The 22794-nt window shown below is 39.1% G+C and overlaps 1 long non-coding RNA gene across 1 annotated transcript; it reads right to left on the minus strand.

Moving 5' to 3' along the window:
• Positions 1 to 420: 420 nt before the first annotated feature.
• LOC131274634 (uncharacterized) lies at positions 421 to 20970 on the minus strand. The gene is made up of 3 exons (XR_009181926.2): positions 20834 to 20970; positions 8588 to 10463; positions 421 to 3441 (listed from the first exon to the last, which is right to left on the minus strand). It is a non-coding gene; the product is annotated as an uncharacterized lncRNA (long non-coding RNA).
• Positions 20971 to 22794: the final 1824 nt, after the last annotated feature.

A 22794-nucleotide genomic window follows, 5' to 3' on the forward strand; every position in this document is an offset into this window, starting at 1 on the left:
CAAGGACCATTAGGGATACTTACAAGGAAATTACTATTCACACCTGCACACATGTAAGACATGGACACAGAAAAGATGGTATGAATATCATTTAATTCTTGTACATTAGTTTAGAGATCAATGTGAAGGGAGAGTTTTGTAGATTTTTACATATATGTGAAATCGAATAAATGTTAAGGGAAACACTTATTTTCTATTCATTTTATCATTATATTATTTTTAAGTATTGTATCATAGATGGATTATTTTCTTAAATATTTTGAGTTAAGAAGGTTACATAGCAATTTTCAACATCAATAAAACAGTCCCAATAAATGCACAAACTTACCTAAGATCAGATGAACTCATGCTCTCCCCCATTTGCTGTGGGGATAAAATGCAAATTCATAAAATTTTAAAAGAAATCATTTATATTGACCTTATTTTTATTCATAATTCAAGTCCATTATTACTCTATTTTGAATAATGGTAACTTATTCATTTTTTTTTAATTAGGAAAACAAAAAGAAATGCATGTAACACACTTTTATAGCTATGAACTTATTACTACTAGCCCAGTGCTCTTGGTACCATTTGATGTCATTTACTTTAATCTTTGGGAGTTTCTTTAGTATTTCTTGAAAGATAAGTATTGCCAAAAAGCTCTCTGTTGTATTTAAAATCATGGATTGTGTTTATTTCACCTCAGTTTTAAAAGAAAAATTTTCTATTTTTAAACAGTATTAGGTTACAGAAGAAATAGTATACATTGCAAAGAACATGCAGCAGTCTCATGTGCTCTTCAAACAGCTTCAATATTTAAGTTTCAGGGACATATACTTAATGAATATAGCATTAATTATAGTTCAGCTAAATGGGGCAGAAGAGCAACTACATGTAGGGAATTTATAAATGATTCTGTGTTACATTGGGAAGCACACATTCTAAAGTAAGACCCACTGATGGGATGATGAGTTCCTGAGATTGTCTACCCTGCCGGTAATGTCTAGATGTCTCTAGAGCCCCCAGGAGCCCTGCAGTTTGAGGCACTATTTACTGTGGTAGTCAATGAGTTCCTATTGAGGCATGCATAAGTATAACCTCTGCAGTGAGCCTTATTCTACAAAAATTGAAACTTAGTGGTTACCATAGTTTCTGAGGGGAGGGGTAGGGAAGAATAGAAAATGGAGAGGGGAGGGAAGGGAAGAGAAGGGGAGGGGAGGCGAGAGGCAACATAGGACATTTGTAGGGTATTGGAATTGTTCAACATGATCACACAATTACAGATACACACCATTTTAAATTTAGTCAAAACCTATGAAAGTGTACGGCACAAAATGTAAACCATCATGTAAACCATTGAACATAGTAGCAATGCTTCAATATCTATACATAATTTGTAACAAATGTACCATGCACATGTAAAATATTATGAATAAAGGAGAGTGGAAGGGAGAGAATCTCCTATATTTACTATATGACTTTTCTAAACCCTAAAGCTTCCTTAAAGATAAAGTGAAAAAAAAAAAAGCACTGGGGGAACATGTAGAAGAAATTGTCACAGTACATAAAAGAAAACAGACCTTACAGTGATAAAAGACACAAGGAAAAAATATTTATTTTTTTATTTTGTTTGCTATTTTTAATTATTATTATTTTATTTTATTTTTACATGCTTTTTTGGCTTTGCTTTTGGGGAGGTTTTCAATTGCAGAAGGTTCACAATTGTGGCAGGGGAAGAACATCACTGATGTAGGGTATGTGTGGGGAGGGGTGAACCTGGGGCATGTCTCTATGGCATATGAATATGTTCAAGTGGTCATGGGGTATTGTCTCAGTGGGTAGAAAGCCACACAATAACTGAAAGAATATTGAATACCTATCCTGGGAAGTCTGCCTATATTCATTAATAGAGTGGTAAGAATCCCCTGAGTACATGGGCCATGCCTACAATGGAAGACAGACTGTTACTCTTGATATTGATGATTGTACATTCAAACCTTTCCTTGTGAAACTGAAACTTAACCTAGCATTATATATTGCCTGAGCTGCCTCCTGAAAGCCTCACTGTTGCTCAAATGTGGCCTCTCTTGAAGCCAAACTCATCATACAAATGCACTACTTTTCCTTCAGTATGGGACATGACACCCAGGAATGAGCCTCCCTGGCACCACTGTTGGAATGTCGGCCTGAAGGGTATTGGGAATGAAAGACAAAGAGAGATTGGGATCAAGAGTTCTCAGACCACTGAATCCTCAAGCTCACCAGACAACTTTATTATTTCCAAATAGCATTATATATACTCAAGTCACTGTAAGCACAAGCAATAGCATGCAGCTGCACTCTAAAAATTCTCACAAACTGCAGGACTAAAATCTTATCTCAGAGTACAAGGTCATACTGCTTTCTTAGACTACAAAGTGTGTTTCTCATATTGCTCCCTGCCCCAGACAGCTTCAGTCCTGTTTACTTTCTGCATTCCTGTGTTAACAGTGTTAACCATGGAAACAGCACCACCATGCCTTTGTTTCCCACATTTCCCCATTTTTATTTTAGTCAGGATGGCTGTGCCTGTCTTAGGTTGCCCTCCTCTGAGAGTCTTACCTGTCACTGACTACCAGGTAGTCACTGACTACCACTCTGACCATGGGGATCTTTTTTGCAAGGTTTTAGCAAGCACCAAATTATTGGCTTGCCCTATAGCATCCATGCTGTGCAGTCTTCTCTGAACACATTTTCCCAGGCAGGCAATAACAATGAGCAACAAGACCAACACACAGAGTCCTACTCCTAGTACTGATAAAAAATGTTGATATTTTCACCAATTCACCAGATTAAACTTATTAACATGAGAAATCAGATCATTCAAGATATCCTTATCATCAGCTACATAAATCTGATTATGAGACATTTCTAATATCTTTTTCTGCAGTTCTACTATTTCTAAGGATATGTTAGTTTTATGACCTATTATATTATTTTTAATCTTTTCCCATTCAATCATTGAAGCATTGTAAGCAAGTGGGGTAATACAAAAATTACTCTCATTCCAATCACATTTCAATCATCTAAACATATTTAAGTTATACACTTGATCTCCCAGATATAAAATTGCTGATTCTAAATCATTAACTCTGTTATTTAATTATTCATCAATATGTTCTTGATTATGCCATAAATCACTAGTATTCTTATGCCAATCATGCACATACTGTTGAGTCTGAACAGTCTCATGCAAAGCTACAGCAGTGGTTGCAGCATCTGTAATGATTCCAATCAGTTCCATTATGCTAATTATTAAAAGTCCAACAAATCTTTTTGTCTGCTTCAGGATCTCTTGTGCCATGTGAAGCAGCAACTGACTTTCAGGTGATGACTGCCAAATTTGGTTCATTCAGATGGGAATCCATATACCTCATCTTCTGACCATTGTGATGATATCTCCATTCTGCAATACATTTTCTGACAGACATGTATACAAGGCACCACTTTTATAAAACAAAACATTGTCCTTTATAGTTATTTTTCCAGTGATAAACACATATGGATCTCTAACACATGCTCTTAATTGATAGGCTTGATTTAATTGTAAATATTGGCTGGTTAGACTGTAAGTTACCAGTCCATTCATAAGTAGGGGCAGTTCCCAAAAATACTTTCCATAAGTTTTTATGTATATTTAGATTATAGGTATCATTTATCCATGGAGTGAGTATCCGTTTTCCTCTATATCTCCATATACTATAATTCTTGGTGTATACCATTTGTTTATTCACATACAGAGGTTCTGAAAAGGGATATTGCATATTACTAACTTGTTGACCTCTACTATTAAGACCATAACATATAAATCTGCAGCTATATTTTTTCAGAGTCCCCATAGGGGCACTCTCCCATACTATTCCAAAGGAATCATTAAAAATGACAGATCCTCTTCCTATATGACATTCTTGCCATCCTTCTTTATTGTCATAACCTCGGGGTGGACAAATGTAAGTTTGCCTTTTATTCACAACTGAATTGTATGAAGAGAACAAAGTTACTAATAACTTGGTACCATTAACTTTCATAATTGCCATAGTTTGATTTTTTATCTGCATGCAAAGGGGACTTTTTCCAATACACAATAGTCTATAATCAAAAGGAAGCATTAAATTATACATTTTCTATCCATCTTCCTGAGGTTTGGATGGTAACCTATTATCAATAGGCCCAGGAAATATATGTTTTATTCAGGAAGATTGGGAAAGATGGATCCCTCCAAAGCTCATGTTAATGGAGGGTTAGGTATATAAGCCCAATATGTATAATTTTCATATTCTTTTCCTTTACTCATGATGACCATCACCATAATCAGCAAAAGGCATTCTACTTCTCTGTTCTTTTTCTTCAGTTCTCAATTTAATCCTCTTTGCAGGCAGCCAAATCTATTCCCCATTTTCTGTAATGACAAGAGCATAGCCTCACCCCCATACCTTGATCCTGCCTGTTTTCCACTCATTACTTAAGATATCTTTCCAGAATACTGGCTGATGTTCATCTCTAGTGTCCATTATTGATGTTAGACACTTTTCAAAGTGATGTTCTGCAGGTGTCATTGAATCATATACATTAAGAAAATTTAAAGTAAATAAAGCTTTTGCCAATTGGTCCTTCAGTACAATAATGCCATCATCTCCACCTTTTTGTTTTAAAAGCATATGCTTCAGAGTATGATGGCTGCATTCAACTATTGCTTGGCCTGTAAGATTGTAAGGAATTCCTGTGACACGAGCAATGGAATATTTAGAGCAAAATGTTGCAAATTGTTTGCCAGATTAAGCCAGACCATTATAAGTTTTGATTTGTGCAGGGCATCCCATGACTGCAAAGGCAGATAAAAAATGTGAACAAACATGACAAAATCTTTCCCCACTATGCACTGTAGCCCAGAGAAAGCGAGAATAAGTGTTAATGCAAACATGAACATATTGCAATTTACCAAAAGTTGGAACATGTGTGACATTCATCTGCCAAATCTGATTTGGAGCCAGCCTTCAGGGATTATAGGGGATTTTAGTATTATGTTGGATACTCCCTGCTTTATAGAAGTTAGAAAATGATTTTCTATTGTCAGTTTTTATTTTATTAGACACACCCTTAATAGCCATAGTAGCCAGACAATGATGAATAACATGTCTTACAGTTTCTCCAGTCATAGCAGAAACCTAAGTAAATCCACTACAAGTATTTATAGTTACATGGATGTATGCTAATCTGCCAAAAGTAAATCAATCTCCATACTTTGAGAAAGATAAGCAGTTTCAATATGGTTAACAGTATAACAAATATAGGCAGAATCAGCTACTATATTAATGGGTTCATGTACATCAGAAAGTAATTGAATAATGGCTGACACTTCTGCTTTTTGGGGTGAGGTTTGTTTAATATCAATAATTTTTTAGTGGGTCCATAATATCCAGCTTTTCCTTTTCCATTTCCATCTGTAAAATATATACTAGCATGTTTTATAGATTGGTCCCATACTATTACATTGGTAATAAAGGCTGTGTTTTGAAAAAGTTAGATATTTATTTGATGGTAAATGTGTATTAAGTAACCCAATAAAATTAGAAAGAGCAGCCTGCCATAATTTAGTAAATACTTTTGTTTAATATTATGCTGAAACAATGGTAAATTTTCAGGAATTTTATGCAATCTTTAAGTATTCATATGAACTTTTTACTCATACAACTTTAATTAACAGAGGGTTAAAGAATTCCATTTAATTGTATAATACTTTTAAACACTTTCCATTTGACTTATAGCATATTAAAGGAACTCAGCTATTTTACTACTTTCCTTTTTGTAAGTTAAAAGAATAAATCTTTTGCAAGAGTTTAAAATAAAAAGACACTTTTCAGGATTTGACCTTGAGAAAGCAGGTTTGAACATTATATTCCTTTGAAAATGATAAGGTTAAAGCACAAGAAGCTATTTTGATAAAACAGACTTTCTTTGTATACTGATTACTCAGGATAAAAACTCTTTATAAACTTTTACTAAAACAAAGTAATAACTTGAGAAACTTTGAGAAAGAACAAAGTTTTAACTTTGCATCAGTACATTATTTGATATTAAAGCTTTTAAAACTTTATAGATAGACCCATCAAATCTTGCTCAACATTAACCATAAAAATCCCTTTCTGTGAACCTTCTGTACTTTCAGTATTCATTCAGGTTTTGTCCCACATTTTACTCTATCTTAATAACCAATAATTTTATTTTAGGACAAAATTATTTCCTGTTTCTGTAATAATAAAAACACATTCTATACAACCTACATACTTAAGTTACCAGAATGATTTTGGAAACTGTCTCCAAGCAAACTTCTTACAACATACAATTACCATTAACACTAAACAAACTTCTAATAATTCAGTTTGGTTATATCCAAATATAACTTTTCTTTATTTCAAATATTTAGTAGCTTGCAATACTAGAAACAGTCTTTAGAAACAAGTTGGCAGGGGAGGCTGGCTGCCAACAACTTTTCCTTTTATAAAATTACTTTTTGTTATTATCAATTCAGTTTGTTTAATAATGACTTCTTGGAATTAGTCATGTAAACTTTAATTCAAACAATGCTTCCATAAACTTCTTATAATTATTTATAACTATATAGACTATAATTATATTATTTCAAGACAAATTTTACCTTCACAGAACACATTTCCTTACTTAAAGTTACCACAATACCTTCTTCCATTTGCCACACGCATTTAAGTCCTGTCCTGCATATGTTCATTCTGATTTTATGAAAACCAGCCTATTTTAGGACAAAACACACTTTTTTTAAACAACTTATTAAATTTCAGTCAGCACTCTTACAAACTTTTTACCTTCTTTAATATTCATTTAAGTTTTACATCCTTCATTTTATCTTTTGAAGAAAAATAAGCTATTCATTTCAATCTAGGCAAGAACTATTTTTTATGAAGACACTTATAGTAATTTCACAATTTTTATCATTGTAGAGATCTCATTAACATTTAGACTTATGCATTAATATAAGTGCTTATTTAATTTTTGGCCATTTGAATAGAGCTTTTTTAGAAATTTTTATTTATCAATTTATACTACCATCCAGAGGTTTTAAAATATACACTGACATTGAACAAACAGACAAACACAAAACACATACAACAGACCAATAGAAACATAAAGTTTACAGTTTGACTCATAATTCTTACTTTTCTGGTATAGCTGTTTTTAAGTTCTCCATCATTTCACATCTTAAATTTTACTGCTTTTAAGATTTCTTTTGGAATTCATGTTACCTGTAACATGTATGCTGTTCTTGGAAACACTTTTATCAGTAATCAGCAATCAGTTAGGATAACTTGAGCAGCATAAATGCAGTTAAGCTTTTATTTAGCAGTTTTAGACAGACAACACAAATTTTTTAGATTACTACTCCATAAGAGTACACTGAGACTTGAAGTTCAGGAGTAAACTATTGATTTAAAACCAAAAATTCCTTTTAACATCTTGATAAAAAATTTTGTACTAATTTGGTTAAATAGGCCCAATCAGAATTAGCATGGAAACCAAACTGAACACCAATGTTGCAACATTTTTCTCCTCTTCCTTTGGTTTAATTCTATTAACCCCCACTAGCCCACAGTTACATTATCATGCAGACAACAGGGGGTTTACAGAGTTGCTGCCAGAATAGTTTTCCCATCTTAGTTAACACTTTAACAGAGAGTTCTCTTACAAGCTTGATTTCATTAACAAAGACTTTATTTAGTATTTTTGCCTGTTTTAAATCTTTCAATAGTTTAAAAGGTACTGGCTCAGGATGAAACTCAACACCCCCTTGCAGATTATTTATATCTGGTGGTATTCCATGTAATGTTACTGGGAAAGAAGATAATAATTACATAGCTTTGGGGTCCCCCTGTCTAGATCCCTTCAATAAACATCACATCAAGGGTGTTTGTAGAGTTGGAATAGGAACAATCTTATTAACATAAGGCAAAGCATCAGCAGCATCTGAAAATATTTCTAACTTAGGCTTAGTAAGAGAAGGCAATTCAGTAGGAGCAGAGGGTTTTACTGGATACACAGAAGATATTTCATCATGACACTTCACTGAGCTTTTGTTTATGAAAGTGCTAATATCAGGATAAGGGGAAAAACCTGATGGTTCCCCATTCACCTCAAGCTCATTCTTATTCTAATTTACGTTCTTTTATTTCAATTTTACTTATGGACTTAGAAAATACAGTAATTTCATCTTTCTCTCCTTCTTCAGACTATAAAGGATCTAAAGTAGCTGCTATATGCTGGCCTAAAGCCCAAACTGACAATGGAAGATTCTCCCTTTTGATATGCTCTTTGTAAAGTCTTCATTTGTTTCCACTGTTTTAAATTCAAAAGATTTTTACCTTGTGGTTGAGACCAACAATGTTTTTGAACTAAAGCAAAGAGTTCTGACAAAACAGCTGTTCTAACTGGCACCCTGTAGTATTTAATAAAGTTTTTAACATTTGAGAATATTCTTCTAGACATCCCATTTGACTTCCCATACCCTGATAACTATGTGGAAATGTTATTTACTTACTTAATCTTGTAGACTCGAGTCACTCTGCTTTGGATATCTCACTTGACCCTCGAAGAGGTCTTTTCTGTGGGTTCCTGATATGATTACGGAAGACTTACTTCTTCAGGTCCCACATTGGGTGCCACTTGCCAGAATGTCGGCCCAAAGTGTATCAGGAATGAAAGACAAAGAGAGATTGGGATCAGGGGTTCTGAGACCATTGAATCCTCAAGCTCATCAAACAACTTTATTATTTCCAAATAGCATTATATATACTCAAGTTACTGTAAGCACAAGTGATAGCATGCAGCTGCACTCTAAGAAGTCTCACAAACTGCAGGATTAAAATCTTATCTCAGAGTACAAGGTCATAGTGCTTTCTCAGACTACAAAGTGTGTTTTCTCATATTTCTCCCTGCCCCAGACAGCTTCAGTCCTGTTTACTTTCTGCATTCCTGTGTTAACAGTGTAACCATGGAGACAGCACCACCATGCCTTTGATTCCCACATACAACAAGGAATTATTACCAAGCACTGATTAGTGATGCATTTGGAGAAAGACCTTGACCAAAGGGAGAAAATATTAAATACAAATGAGTTTTTATAACTAAGAGATTTCAAAGTGATTTAGGAGTTGATGTTGCATTTCATCATCACATCTCTTTAGTTTCTGCTCTGTGACAGTTTCTCAACCTTTCTTTGTCTCACATGACCTGGACAATATTGAAGAATACTAATCATGATTAGTAATTTTGTCCTAAATGTGGGTTTGTCTGATAGTTTCTCATTACTAGACTGAGTTTATTGATTTTGGGGAAGAGCAAAACAGAAGTGACATGCCCTTCTCATCAATTCAGTGGGTACCAGCTGTCAATTTGACTTATCACTGGTGATGTTATCTTGTTTGCTTGGCTAAGGTGGTAATGAGCAGATTTTTGTACTATGAAGTTATCGTGTTTTCTTTAAATACTCTCTTCTTTGCAAGTGAGTCACTAAATCCAGGCATACTGGAGGGGAAGAGAATTAAGATCCATTTATTGAAAGAAGTAATATTTGCATATAACAATTTTGTCTTCATTTCTGTAAAATACTTATGCTGAATATTAAAATCTTGATTTTGCTTTGTTATAACTCTGATCAACCTACTCTCTTGTTGCATTCATTGTTGATGTCAGCTACTAATCATCTTGATGTTCCTCTGAATGTGGTGAATCATTTTTTTTTTCTTTCTGCTTTCAAAGCTCTCATTTTCTTTGGTTTTCAATATTTTGGCTATGATTTACCTATGGGTTGATCTCTATTTTTAACCTACATTGGTTTGATCTGTTTCTTTGATCTGTATATTAATATTTTTCATCAGATTTAGGGAGTTTAATGTCAATATTTCTTTTTAAAACTTCTGTGGCCATTTCTTCCTCATTTACACATGTTTCAGGTCAGGTGGAACAGCTATGCTGATTTCACATGGGCTTGGCTTCAAGCCACAGGTTCAGTTCAGATCTCCTACAAGTGTTTTTGTTCTTCTCCAGCCAGTGAGCTTCTCAGGATAAGTATTTTTCATGCTGGATTCAAACCTACAAGAGAGCTTAGTGGTAACTTGTAATACCCCTTAAGACCTCTGTTCAAACTGATACCTTTCACTTCTCCTCACATGCCACAAGCCAAGTCCAAATCAATGAGTGAAAAACATGTACATTGCTTCTAGGGAGAGAAACTTTAGAGTCCCATGTGGCAAAGGACAAAGATATATCAGCGCAAGGAATCAGGAATAATTATGCAATCAACCAAAATTTACTTGCTTACCTATTTGTGCACATGTTGTCTTGTTCAATAAAGTAAAAATAGGTTAGATGGTGAATCCTCTGTTTCTAAATTCACAATTTACATAGTACTTATCCTGAAAATGAAAGCAAAAGAAAACAATATTCATAAATTTGTAATTGGCTCATAGACAGGCAAAAAAAAATCACTAAATTAAGAATCCAGAAACTTTAAGGGGGACTGATTCTCCAGCAATGCAGACATCCTTGTTTGGGGCATGGCAGCATCTGCTTCTGGGACATTAGAGGAGCTCAGTAAACATTGGTCAAGCAATGAGGCTTTGCCTTCTTTCTGAGGCAGCTTGTGCTATTCATTCACAACTTTAATTGCACATATTAATGATTTAAGGCATGATCATATTGTGACTATTTTTTAAATTCATAAATTACTTGATATTTTTCATGAAAAAATTTCTTTTATTTGCTGTCCGTACCATTTTTTCTTTATTTGATGTCCATACCATTTTTTCTTTATTAGAGATGTTATGTGTTTACATAACAATCATACATGAAATAGAGAATTCCCATATACCACAACATGGTTAACAGCTTGCATTGATGTGGAATATCTGTTACAATTAATGAAAGCATGTTTTTATAACTACACTATTAACTATGTCCATGGTTTAAGGTAACATTCACTGTTTCTGTAGCACAGTTCCATGGGTTTATAAAACATATTTTTCATTCTTTTACCATAGATATAAACTAACAATTCCCCTTTTAGCCACATTCATATAAATATTTCAGTGCTGTTAATTATGTTCACATCACCGCTGTTCATTGCCAAAACATTTCCATCATTCTGAATAGGAACCCTGTACATTTTAAGCCTTAACTTCACATTCCCTATCTCTGACCCATCCCCTGGTAACTGATATTCTAGATTCTGACTCTATAATCTTGCTTCTTTTAAAATCAGTATGATAATACAATATTGACCTTTTGTATCCTCAACATGATATCTTCAATGTCCATCCAGGCTGTCGCCTGGGTCAAAACTTCCTTCCATTTTACAACCAAATAATATTCCATTGTATATATATATGCCACATTTTGTTTATCCATTCTTTGTTTGATGGACACTTGTGTTGCCTGCCTTTTTTTGCAACTGTGAATGATGCTGCCAATAATATCACTGTGAAAATATCTCTCTGAGTCCCTACTTTGGGACTTTTGGAAATATACTTAGTAGTCAGATTGTAGGGTCATATGGTAATTCTATAGTTAACTTTTTGAGAAACCACCAAACTGTTTACCACAGTGGCTGCACCATTTTGCATTATCATCAATATTGAACGAGTGTTCTTATTTCACTGTATTCTCTACAGAACTTGTAAATTTCTATTTTTAATAGCATTTATGGCAGTTTGATTCTTTTGTGATCCCAGAAAATTATGTTATTAGAATGAATCCATTTCCATATGTGCAAAGAAGTTTGTTGGCTTGGATTAGGATTGTGTTGAATCAACTATAAGTGGGAGCCTTTGATTAAATTACTTCAGTTAAAGGCCTATTATTATTTTGTATGGCCTCAGGTGGGCCTTCATCTTCTTATTGGCGAACTTTTTAAATGGGAGAAGCATGCAGAAACACATGAAGCTCTGTGAGAAATGCCCAGAAGATGAAAGAGAAGGCCCCAGTTGTGAGAAGCTGAAATAAGGAGAACCCAGATTTGAGAGGAAGCCACTTTAGCCAGAAGTTGAAAGCAATGAGGCCCAGAGGCAAGGGGAGAGAAGAGCCAATGCTGCCATGTGTCTAATCACCCACAGCTGCAGTTTGGGAGAAAGTATCACCTGATGATGCCTTGATTTGGGCATTCTCTTGGCCTCAGAACTGTAAGCTTTAAGATTAATAAATACCCACTGTAAAAGTCAGCCCATTTCTGGTATATTGCCTGGTCCACTGCTAGCAAACAAAAATAGCATCCATTCTAATGGGTGTGAAACAGTGTATCTCAGTGTGGTTTTGATTTGCATTTCCTTATAGAAAATGATGTTGGACATCCTTGTATGTGCTTTCAGGCCATTTGTACATTTTCTTTGAAAAGATATCAAGTCAAGGAAAGCAGACTTGGCTCAATGGATAGAGCATCCACCTACCACATGGGAGGTCCAAGGTTCAAACCCATGGCCTCCTGACCCATTTGGTGAAGCTGGCCCATGTGCAGTGCTGATGCATGCAAGAGTGCTGTGCCACACTGGGGTGTCCCCCACAAAGGGGAGCCCCATGCATAAGGAGTGCACCCTGTAAGGAGAGCTGCCCCAAGTGAAAAAAGTACAGCCTGCCCAGGAGTGGGCCACACACACAGAGCTCATGCAGCAAGATGATGCAACAAAAAAGAGACACAGATTCCCAGTGCCACTGAAAGGACACAGAGAGCAGACAACTGGGGGGAAGGAAAGAGAAATAAAAAATAAATCTTTTTTAAAAAAAGATGTCACCAGGTCTTTTGCTCATTTTCTAACTGGGTGATTTGAATTTTTGTTGTTATATTAAAGGTTTTGTTTATAAGATTCTAGATATTAAACCATTATCAGATATATGGTTTTGAAATAGTTTCTCCCAGTTTACAAGTTGTTATTTTATTTTCATGATAAAATAATTTTGGGGGCAAGAGTTTTTTATTTTGTTGGGGTTTATCTTTTTTTTTTTTTTTATTTTGTTACTTGTGCTTTGGGTGTAAAGACTAAGAAACCATTGCTAAACACAAGGTCTGGAAGATGCTTGTCTATATTTAAGTCTGAGTTTGATAATTCTCTTATAGTTAGGTTTTCTTAATTTTGAACTGATTTTTGTATAAGATATGAAGTATTGTTTATCCATTTTTTTAAATGGAGATCCAGTTTTCCCAGCAACATTTATTGAAGAGATTATTCTTTCCCAATTGAGTGGTCTTTGCCTCATTGTCAAAAATCAGTTGGCCATAAATGTGATGATTGAATTCTGTCTCTCAATTCTATTCCATTGTTCTATATGTCTGTCCTATTCTCTTCTGATTAAGGTTGGGAAATGTGTCTTGCAACTTCATTCTTCTATTTCAAGATGACTTTGGCTAGTCTGGGCTCCTTATTCTTCCTATAAATTTGATGATTTGCTTTTCCTTTTCTTTAAAGAAAGTTGTTGTAATTGGGGTTGTGTTGAATGTATAAATTGCTTTGGGTAGGATTGACATCTTAACAATATTTAGTCTTCTAGTGCATGAACAAGAATGCCCTTCCACTTAATTAGATCTTCTTTGATTTCTTTTAACAATGTTTTATAGTTTTCTGTGTATAAATCTTTTAATCCTTCATTAAATTTATTACTAGATATTTTGTTATTTAAATTGTACAGACTCACAACTGATCTATGGGTGTTGATTTTGTGCCCAGATCACATCATCTACAAATATGGAAAGTCTGACTTCTTTTCCAACTTGAGTGCCATTTATTTCTTTTTCGTGCTTAATTACTCTGGCAAGAATTTCCAGTACAATTTTGAATAATAGTGGTGGCAGTGGGTATCCTTGTCTTCTTCCTGATCTCAGAAGGAAAGCATTTGGTCTGTCACCATTAAGTAGAATGTTAGTTGTGGGCTTTTCATATATGTCCTTTATCATGTTGAGCATATTCTTGTGACTGGACAATGTCAATAACTCAGAGAGGGGATGCATTGTGCCCTAGTCTCAAAAGACAGTGATCTGATTCATGGAAGGTTGCAGAAGACCTCTAATTACTCTCTAGGTTCTCAGAGCCCATGATGTTACATATTCATTTACTTACAATAAATTGTTCACTAATTCTTTTAACAATTAAAGTTTCCTCAGTATCCAGCTCTGGGTTACTTCCTGAGAGTAAAACTTCAATTAAAACACCTCCATGCTGTCATAAGATTTTCCCAGTTTAGTGAAGGAAGTCGACAAAGAAGCAAATGTAGCATATGTGGAGTCCCATGGAGGGCAGGTGCAGAGGAGGGGAATTCCCCTGGCCTTGTGACACAGAGATCCCATGTTGAAGGGATCACTGTGTTGAGACCTTGAGATCAAGAAGTTGTCCACCATATGCTTGTGGGATGTGGGAACAGCCAGTGAAAAGGCCCCAAAGCAAGAATAAGCATAAAATCCTTATGGAAAGAGTGTAGTTCACTGTATCTGTAAAGAAGAATGTGAGTGGGGGTAGTTGTGAAGGATGATGCAACAGTAGTGAGCAGGGACAAGGACAGGTGCATTGCAGAATATATGGAGGCTCAGCATGGCTGTTAGCACATGAATGTGGAATAAGGAATGGATGACTATGGCCAAACAGAAATTATTTTCCCTAGATTGGCAAGGCAGAAAATCTCAATTTTCTTCTTAAACTAGATTTTCCCCAATTACCTATAAGCGTCTAGCTTAATCTGAGGCTGAGTATATACATATAGGAGAGCTGAAAGAGTCCAGCAGAAAGGAAAATAAATATTACTACAGACAAAGAGTGTCCTTTAATAATGAAAGATCAATACACCATGAAAATATAACAATTGTAATTTACATGCCCACCTAACACCTAAGCCTCAAAAAACCTTAAGTAGAAATACAACAATGCACAGTAGGTAATTCTGGCTGCATGTCTCCTCCAGAAGCTGCAGAAAGTAGGCAAGGGAAGTCACAGGGTCATTGAGATGATTAGAGAGGGAAGATGGAGAGGGGTTACCCAGCCAAGTACCAGGGGAGTGGTGGGAATTTCATGGATCAATCCAGTGAAGGGTAAAGCTGGACACCCAGGAGCAGCAGGCCGTGAAGCAATTAGGCCAGCAACTAGATGTCCTAATGGACAAAAGGCAAGTAGCACACTGTGATGAGATCAGTCCAGTGTAGGCAAGCCTAGATAGGCACTGGAAGAGCAGCAGGGCATGGGGCAACCAGGACAGAGCTGGAGTGCTCAGATGGGCACTGGGGAACTGACTGGCATTGGGGTGATCTGGCTAGAAAGGAAGGTACCAGTCAGAGCTCAGAGGCTTGAGAGGGAAGCCTGTTATTTTTTCCTTTTTCTCCCCTGAGTACCTATGGAGAGGTAGGCCATGGAGTGATTGAATGGAGAGCATGTTGGCTGATGAGAAGAAGCCTAGCCAAAAGCAAGTGACTTAAGGTGGAGGCTTTTTTCTTCATTATTTTTTCCTTGTTCTTTGTTCTTTTTTTTAATTTCAATTATTATTGTATTTTTTGAAGATGCATAGATCACAAAAAATGTTACATTAAAAATATGAGGTTCCAATATATGCCACACCCCACCCCACCCCACTCCTTCCACATCAACAACCAATTTCATCATTGTGGCACATTCATTGCCTTCAGTAAATAAATTTTGTAGCACTGCTGCACTGCATAGATTATAGTTTACACTGTAGTTTACACTCTCCCCCTGTACATTCCATGGGTTATGGCAGGATATATAATGTCCAGCATCTGTCCCTGAAATATCATTTAGGACAACTCCAAGTCCTGAAAATTCCCCCCACATCACATCTCTTCTTCCCTCTTCCTGTCATCAGCAATTACTGTGGCCACTTTCTCCACATCAATGCTGCAGTTTCTTCCATTACTAGTCACAGTCGTTTTATAGTAGAATACCAGTAAGTACACTCTAATCCATATTTTATTCCTCCATCCTGTGGACCCTGGGATAGTGATGTCCATTACACCTGTATATTGAGAGGTAGCTTAGATCCCACATGGTTGATCGGTGTGAATCCCCTGCTTGGAGTTGCAGACACTCTCAATTCCCTAGTGTGGTGGTTGACCATGTTCACCTCCCTGTTAGCTGACCTGGGTAAGTCCAATATACCAGAGAGTAGGAGTTGCAACTCTGCTGAGCCTCAGGGCACAGCTAGCTTATGGCCAGTCCAGAGAGTCAAGTCTCCTGAGGATACACCAATCCAGCTCTGTCACGTTCCTCAGTGGAACAACAATCCTCCAAGTGCAAAGGCAAAGACCAGTGAAGAAGGATGGTACAATGATGAGCCCTTGATATAGATGACTATGTTTAGGAGCCTGTGTGCCTGAAATTTGAACTAGGTCTAGAGCTGCAGGGTGCCTAAGAGTTATCTCCTGAGAGCCTCCATGTTTCTCAAATGTGTCCACTCTCATTTTTCTTTTTTACTTTCTCTTCTCTTCCTTTTTTCTTTATTCCTTTTCCTGTTTTTCATTTTTGTTTTCTCTTCCTGTTTTTAGCTTTTTGTTTTTTGCTTTTTTCTTTCTTTTTTATCTACCCTTCTTTATTTTTTCTATTTTTCTCAGTTAAATACAGGCAACTCTAAAAATTTAGAATTGGAACCAAGTGTCTAAGAAGAAACAACCCCAACATTTGGCATAGTTGGCAGGATATTCTGAGCATGGTGAGTGGAACTTCAGCCCTGGTGAACCTGACAGTGAATGATGGGGGTAGGATGTGGCTCCCTTTGGGCCTTTGGTATCTGGTGGCCGTGATTCTCCAACGCAGGCCTGGAGGAGCATGTCCCTGAAGCCACTGAAAGTCTCTCAACTGCAAATGTGGGCAGACATTATAGTTGCCAGTGTGAGCCCAGATAAAGATAAAGCAGCAATCTAATGAAGTGTTACTAGCTCTCTGGAAGGAGTTGAAGCCAGAACAGCAGTATGCAAAGCTGCAGGGGAAAGCCATCACTAATGGGATGTCCTCCCCATTTACGAGATGTTTTATGGGCAGAACCAGATGACAATGACTATGAAAATTGGCAAATGGGCCAAGGAACCTGATTAGGGAAGTCTGAGGACCAGAGGCTGCACATAGACCCCATGTGGCCTATCTAGAAGCCTGATGCAATATGGCACATGAAAATAGATTACCATGAACTGAAAAAGTGACTCCAGCTTTAATTGCAGCAGTCCCATCAGTGACTGAAATCAAGGATCAGCTATCACATGTGTTGGGACAATATCACTATGTGGTGGATTTGGCTAATGCTTTTTTTCTCTGTAGATATTGCACCAGAGAGCCAAGAACAATATTCCTTTAAGTGGGAAGGATACCAGTGGACCTTTTTGGTGCTTCTCAAGGTTATATTCATAGCCCAACTATCTGTCATGGTTTGATTGCACAGGATCTCTCTACTTGGATGCATAAATCCTGTTATATTATGCTAACCTCTGATTCTCTTTCAGATTTAGAAGGAGCAGCTAAGGACCTATGAGAAAGGCTGACAACATGGGGCTGGGCAGTCAATGAAGCAAAGGTCCAAGGTCTTTTGGGAGTTGTTTGGTTGGGTAAGATAAAAGTTATCCCTGAGGCACTCATAGATAAGTTACAAGTGTACCCCTGGTCTAGTACTGTGAAACAGTTACTGGCATTTACTGGCCTGTTAATGATATATTGGAGGGTGTTTATACATAATTTGGTACAGATACTCTGCCCCTTGTATGCCCTCCAGAAGAAGGGAAGTATTTGGGATTGGACTGAAGCCCATGAACATTTTTTCAAGCTGCCTAGCAGGCAGTTAGTCAAGTTCAGGCCTTGCAGGTTATTGACCATTCCCTGCCTTTTCAAATTGATGCTACTTGTCATGATGCTGATATAGCTGGGGCCTCTGGCAAACACATGGGAAATGCAGGGTGCTTATAGGACTCTGGTCTCAACTATGGAAAAGGGCAGAACCCTGCTATTCTCTCATTAAGCACCAGTTAGCAGCAGTGTATGCCACCCTTCAGGCCTGTGAAGTGCTTACAGGACCACAGTGATTCTTAGTACAAACATCACTCCCTGTGGCAGGATGGGAATGTTCATGGCTGAATGCCCCCAGAACTGGGGTGGCTCAGATGCCCACATTGGCTAAATGGGGTGCATATCTGGAACAGTGGGCAACGTTGAGCACTAGCCCATCTGCACAGTTGAAGAATGTGTTAGGACCATTAGAGTTTCAATTTGACCCCTTGACCGAAGGGCTTCCTAGTTCCCAGACTTTAGAGCCTAGCCTGTATAAAGATGGAATGGGCATTATACCAGCTGATGCCTGGTAAACAATGGGTTCAGCAAAGGCATGGTGATGTCTTGGACTGCTGTAGGATTCTGAGTGGGTACAGAAGACATTCGATTTGAAATCAGATTTGGTTGAAGCAGCCAATGGGCTGAACTGAGACTTGTGTGGCTAGTGATAATGCATGAACCCAGTCCCCTTACTGTGTGTACATAGTTGAGCTGTGTACAAAAGACTAACTTTATGGCTGCCCAGTGGGAGCAGCAAGAATGGATGTTTTATAAAAGACCTCTCCGAGGAGAAAATTTGTGAAAGGGCTTGTGACCCCAAAAACCAGAGTGCAGCATAATTTTTTATTATGTTGCAGGATATAAACCTCTCATAAGCCCAGGAAATGATGTTGTAGACAGTCTAGCACAAGTAAGAGTTTTATACCATCCAATGGATGGATGGGCCACCTGGTTACATAGCCACATGGGACATGTGGGGACTCAAACCCTCCTGCAGCTAGCCTGGTGATATGGTATCCCATTAACAACTACAGATGCCCACGAAAGAAGAAGTTGTAAAGTGAGGAGATAGTCCCATACAGATATGGCAGGTAGATTATAGTGGACCCCTGCCCTCTGATAATGGATATAAGTTCCTGTTCACAGCTGTGGATACTAACACAGGTTTAGTTTTTGTTCTTCCAGTTTGAACAGCCACTCAAAAGAGTACTATCATAGCATTGAGTATTTAAGTGCCCAGTATGGGTATCTCCTTGAAGTCCGAAGTGACAGAGGCACCCATTTCACAGGTTCCAGAATGCATTAAATGTTCTGCTTTTGTGGGTGAGCTTTCTGAACTTTGGGATTCAGTGTAGGGTGCACTAACAGGTCTACCTTGAGGGTCTTCAATTGTCAGGATCTTTAAAGTCTTTCCCCTTGGGCTACTCATATTCCCCAGAGAAGGGACCCCTGCCTAGGTGGGCTTTGGTAATAAGTTCTAGGAAAAGAAGTCTGAGGTCTCAATATTAGTAGGCAAACTTTCACCTAATCCACCTGTATTTTCTGTATTCTTCCCATGCCCTCACTGTGCCTACTGATCACCAGCTACCAGGCTACTTTTTGCCTTTTCCAGAGAATAAAACTTCAGCCTTCTGCTAGGATGGGGGTGGATTGGTCTGCAGCATGGGAGGGGACCAGAAATCTAATTGCTTCTTGAACAAACTTTCCATCAATTCTCTTTTTTTTTACTCCTGCTTTCATCCCCACTTCTAGACATACTTGGTGCTGCCCATTTCTAAGTCTTTTATTCTGTGATATAACTTGGATTGCATTTCATCCTCTCCCACTGAAGTTTAGGGTTTAGCTTTCTTAGACCTTCTAAATCAGTTATCACTTGGAATTGCTTTCCAGCTTCCAACATTTTGTTGCCATTGTCTCCTTTACTGTTCTGTGTCCCCAGAAGATTTATGCCCTTAAAAAATCCCTGTAACTGTCATTTCACTGGAGTTTGGAGAGGGAGCAGGGACCAGGGCGAACATCCGGCCAGTCAACCTTTAACTGGCAGCATATCCTCAGTTCCTAGCATATTGCTTAGCACATGGTAAGTGCCCAATAAATATTTGTCAGTCAAATAAAGTATTAACATCATTGTCTTTCCCATATTCGGTAAGGGAATGGTGAGAAGCCCTTTAAATTGAAAATTCCTTGGTGTTATGATATTTACTACATCTCAGCTTGCAGTTTACAAGCCCGTCTGAATTCTGATTTATACATTAGACAAAATAGTATAGTGAAAAAAGTTGGAACCTAGGTACTAGGAACCACCAATTCATGTTAACTTAGACAAGCCACTTCTGCTCTGGAGCCTTAATCTCCTCTCCTGTAAAATAGGAATAATAATAATAAAGCCATCTTAAAATGTCTTGCTCAGTGCCTAAAGCTTGGGAAACTTGTCTTTGAGGTGTGTAAGGACTCAACATCAAATCAATTATTCTTAGAAAATCAATGTTTATTAAGTTTAAAATTAGCCTTCACACGGAATTGCAAGTTGGTCCCTAATCAATGTCTTTCCGTGCAAAATCTGTATTTAACCTGACTTGATGCTTAGACAAAGATAGCACAAGCTTTTTAGCTAAAAGGAGAAACTAACATTACTCAGAGAGGATCACTGTGGCAGCGCCCCTTCTGGGTCAGGTGAGCAGATACGGAACTTCGGACATTATTCACAAATACTGATAGTTTGTCTGTCAGTGCAGACCCTAGCCAAGCGACCCACTCGCATTCCTACACCTCATCCCTGTCCCACTCCTGCACTGGCCCTTACTCAGAACTGATTTTTTGCAAAGCGCCCAGTAAAGGAGCACAGATGCTATCCCGTCCCTTTCAGGCTCCAGAGAAAAATCCAGGCAGAACCTTGAGCAACAAATTCCACGATCCCTAAGTCAACTTCGAGCTTCCCCCCTCTTAGGCCGCTAGCATATGCCGGGACCACCAGCGGGGGAAGAACCTACCCGACCCCAGCACGTGGTGCAGGTGAGTGCGGGTCCCGAGGCGATGGCGTCCGAAGTTTCCGCCTCTGTGGCTCCACGGTCCGCGGCCCTCCAACTACAAGTCGCCGAGCTGCGAAGCCGCGAGCTGGCGGGCACTGGCTCCCACCCCTTCCGGCCGGCCCTGCCCCGCCCGCTCCCTTCCGCTCTCTTCCACTCGCGTCTCCTTCACTCCGGCTGCGGAGGTGGGAGCCCAGCCCGAGGGGACCGAGCCGTGCGCTTAGCCAGGCGGCGGGCGCAAGGAGGCGGCGCCTGCAGGTCAGTCAGGAAGCGGCGGTGAGGCCGGGACCCGCTAAGCCCGCCCTCTCCTGGCTGCCGGAGCTCGCTGCCCTAGGCAGCCTGAGGCGGGAAGCAGCAGGCAGAGCGGTGAGAGGCTGGAGGGCTTCAAAGGCGGGGCCTCGACCACTTCCGTGATCTCGGGCGCCACCGTCCTTCCCAGCCCACCCCCGAGCCGGTGAGCCAGCGCCCCGGGCTGGCGGGTCTGCGTGGCGACACCAACTACCTGCGCAGCGTGCTCGGCCGCCTCAAGGTCGCCCAAGTGGTAGATTCCAGGCAGGGCTCCAGAGCCCGGTACCTTTCCTTCCCGCTCCGACTTTCTGGGCCCTGCCGGCCTTGGCTGAGTACCTGCTGCTTGGGGCCGGTCCCCAGCTCCTGCATCCCTTCTTTCTCTCAGAGTCCCGGGAACCCTCCTGCCTTTGCTGGGACCCCGCACGGGCCGGACTTGCCAGCCCCATTCCCCCACTCAAATGGGTGCTACCTTCCTCAACACCTGTCCCTGGGCCATATCTACCCCCACCTTTGCTAACTGAGGACTCGTTTCATATTTAGGTTTGCTGATGCACGGAGCCTTGTGCCAGTCTCGTGCTGTCACTGGGGCAACTTGTGCCCTGTTTTTGGGTCCACACAACTTCCATCTGGTCCTACATCCCCACATGGTCCTTGTCTGTCTCTGCATCCATCACTGTGCACTGGGTCTTGTTTTCTACCCACTTGGACATCAGTAACCTCCAAGATGGGTGCTGGAAGATCCTCATCCCAAAGATGCTGCTATCCAGAACAAAGGCGTCTTCCTGGGAGCAAGGAAAAACCCCGGATGTCTGGGTGTTCCCTAGGAAGTTTAGAACTGAGTCCTCACTAAGGGATTGATGGGAGGGATAATCAATCAAAACAACAAACAGCTCTAAGCCCCTCCCCTGCCATTAGCAATGGGGTGGAATAATTAACAGTGTAAAAGCTAGGCACAGACCTGAGCACAAGCTCTTGCCTCTGGACCAGTCCTTGTCCTCTGTGCACTGCCCTCGTAATTTTTCCTCTGCCATGTGGCCACACAAGTAAACCTGGGGATTTATAATCTATAATGGGGAATTGTAGCTTGTAAATCAGCCCTCTTTATCCTTTTTCACTCCTTTCCTCTCTATCTGGGACCCCTGCTCTGTTATTTTCTCCCATTTCTCTTCCCTCCCTACCTGAATAAATTACTGACCTGACTTACCTGGTGTGCTCTTGAAATTCATTTCTGCAGCAAAGCCAAGAACCTAAATAAAATCTGGTAACACTACCTCCTTATGGAAGTGTGACCAGCCATTTACTCAGAAGGGGCCATATCCTGTGACATAGAAGAGCCCCCATCCTGAGTCTACATGTCCAGATACAGTTCATTTCCTCACAAGCATAGACAAAGAAGCTACCTGACCTCACCAACCCCTCCTGCACCCCTAGAATTCACTGCCCTTAGCCCACCACCCCCTAACCATCCCTATTGGCCCTTCAGTCTTACCTAAGCCCAAACCCACTCCCACTATCTAAGCATGTTCCCACCTATAGATGTACTGTATAAACACATAACAGCCTTTGCCAAGGGCAGGCTGAAGTTTATTCTTCAGAATCCTCTTTTGGGAGAGTTTCCAATAAACCCTTGCCTCCAA

This window comes from Dasypus novemcinctus, chromosome 19 (assembly GCF_030445035.2).
Source record: "Dasypus novemcinctus isolate mDasNov1 chromosome 19, mDasNov1.1.hap2, whole genome shotgun sequence".
In the NCBI taxonomy this organism is placed as follows: Eukaryota; Metazoa; Chordata; class Mammalia; order Cingulata; family Dasypodidae; genus Dasypus; species Dasypus novemcinctus.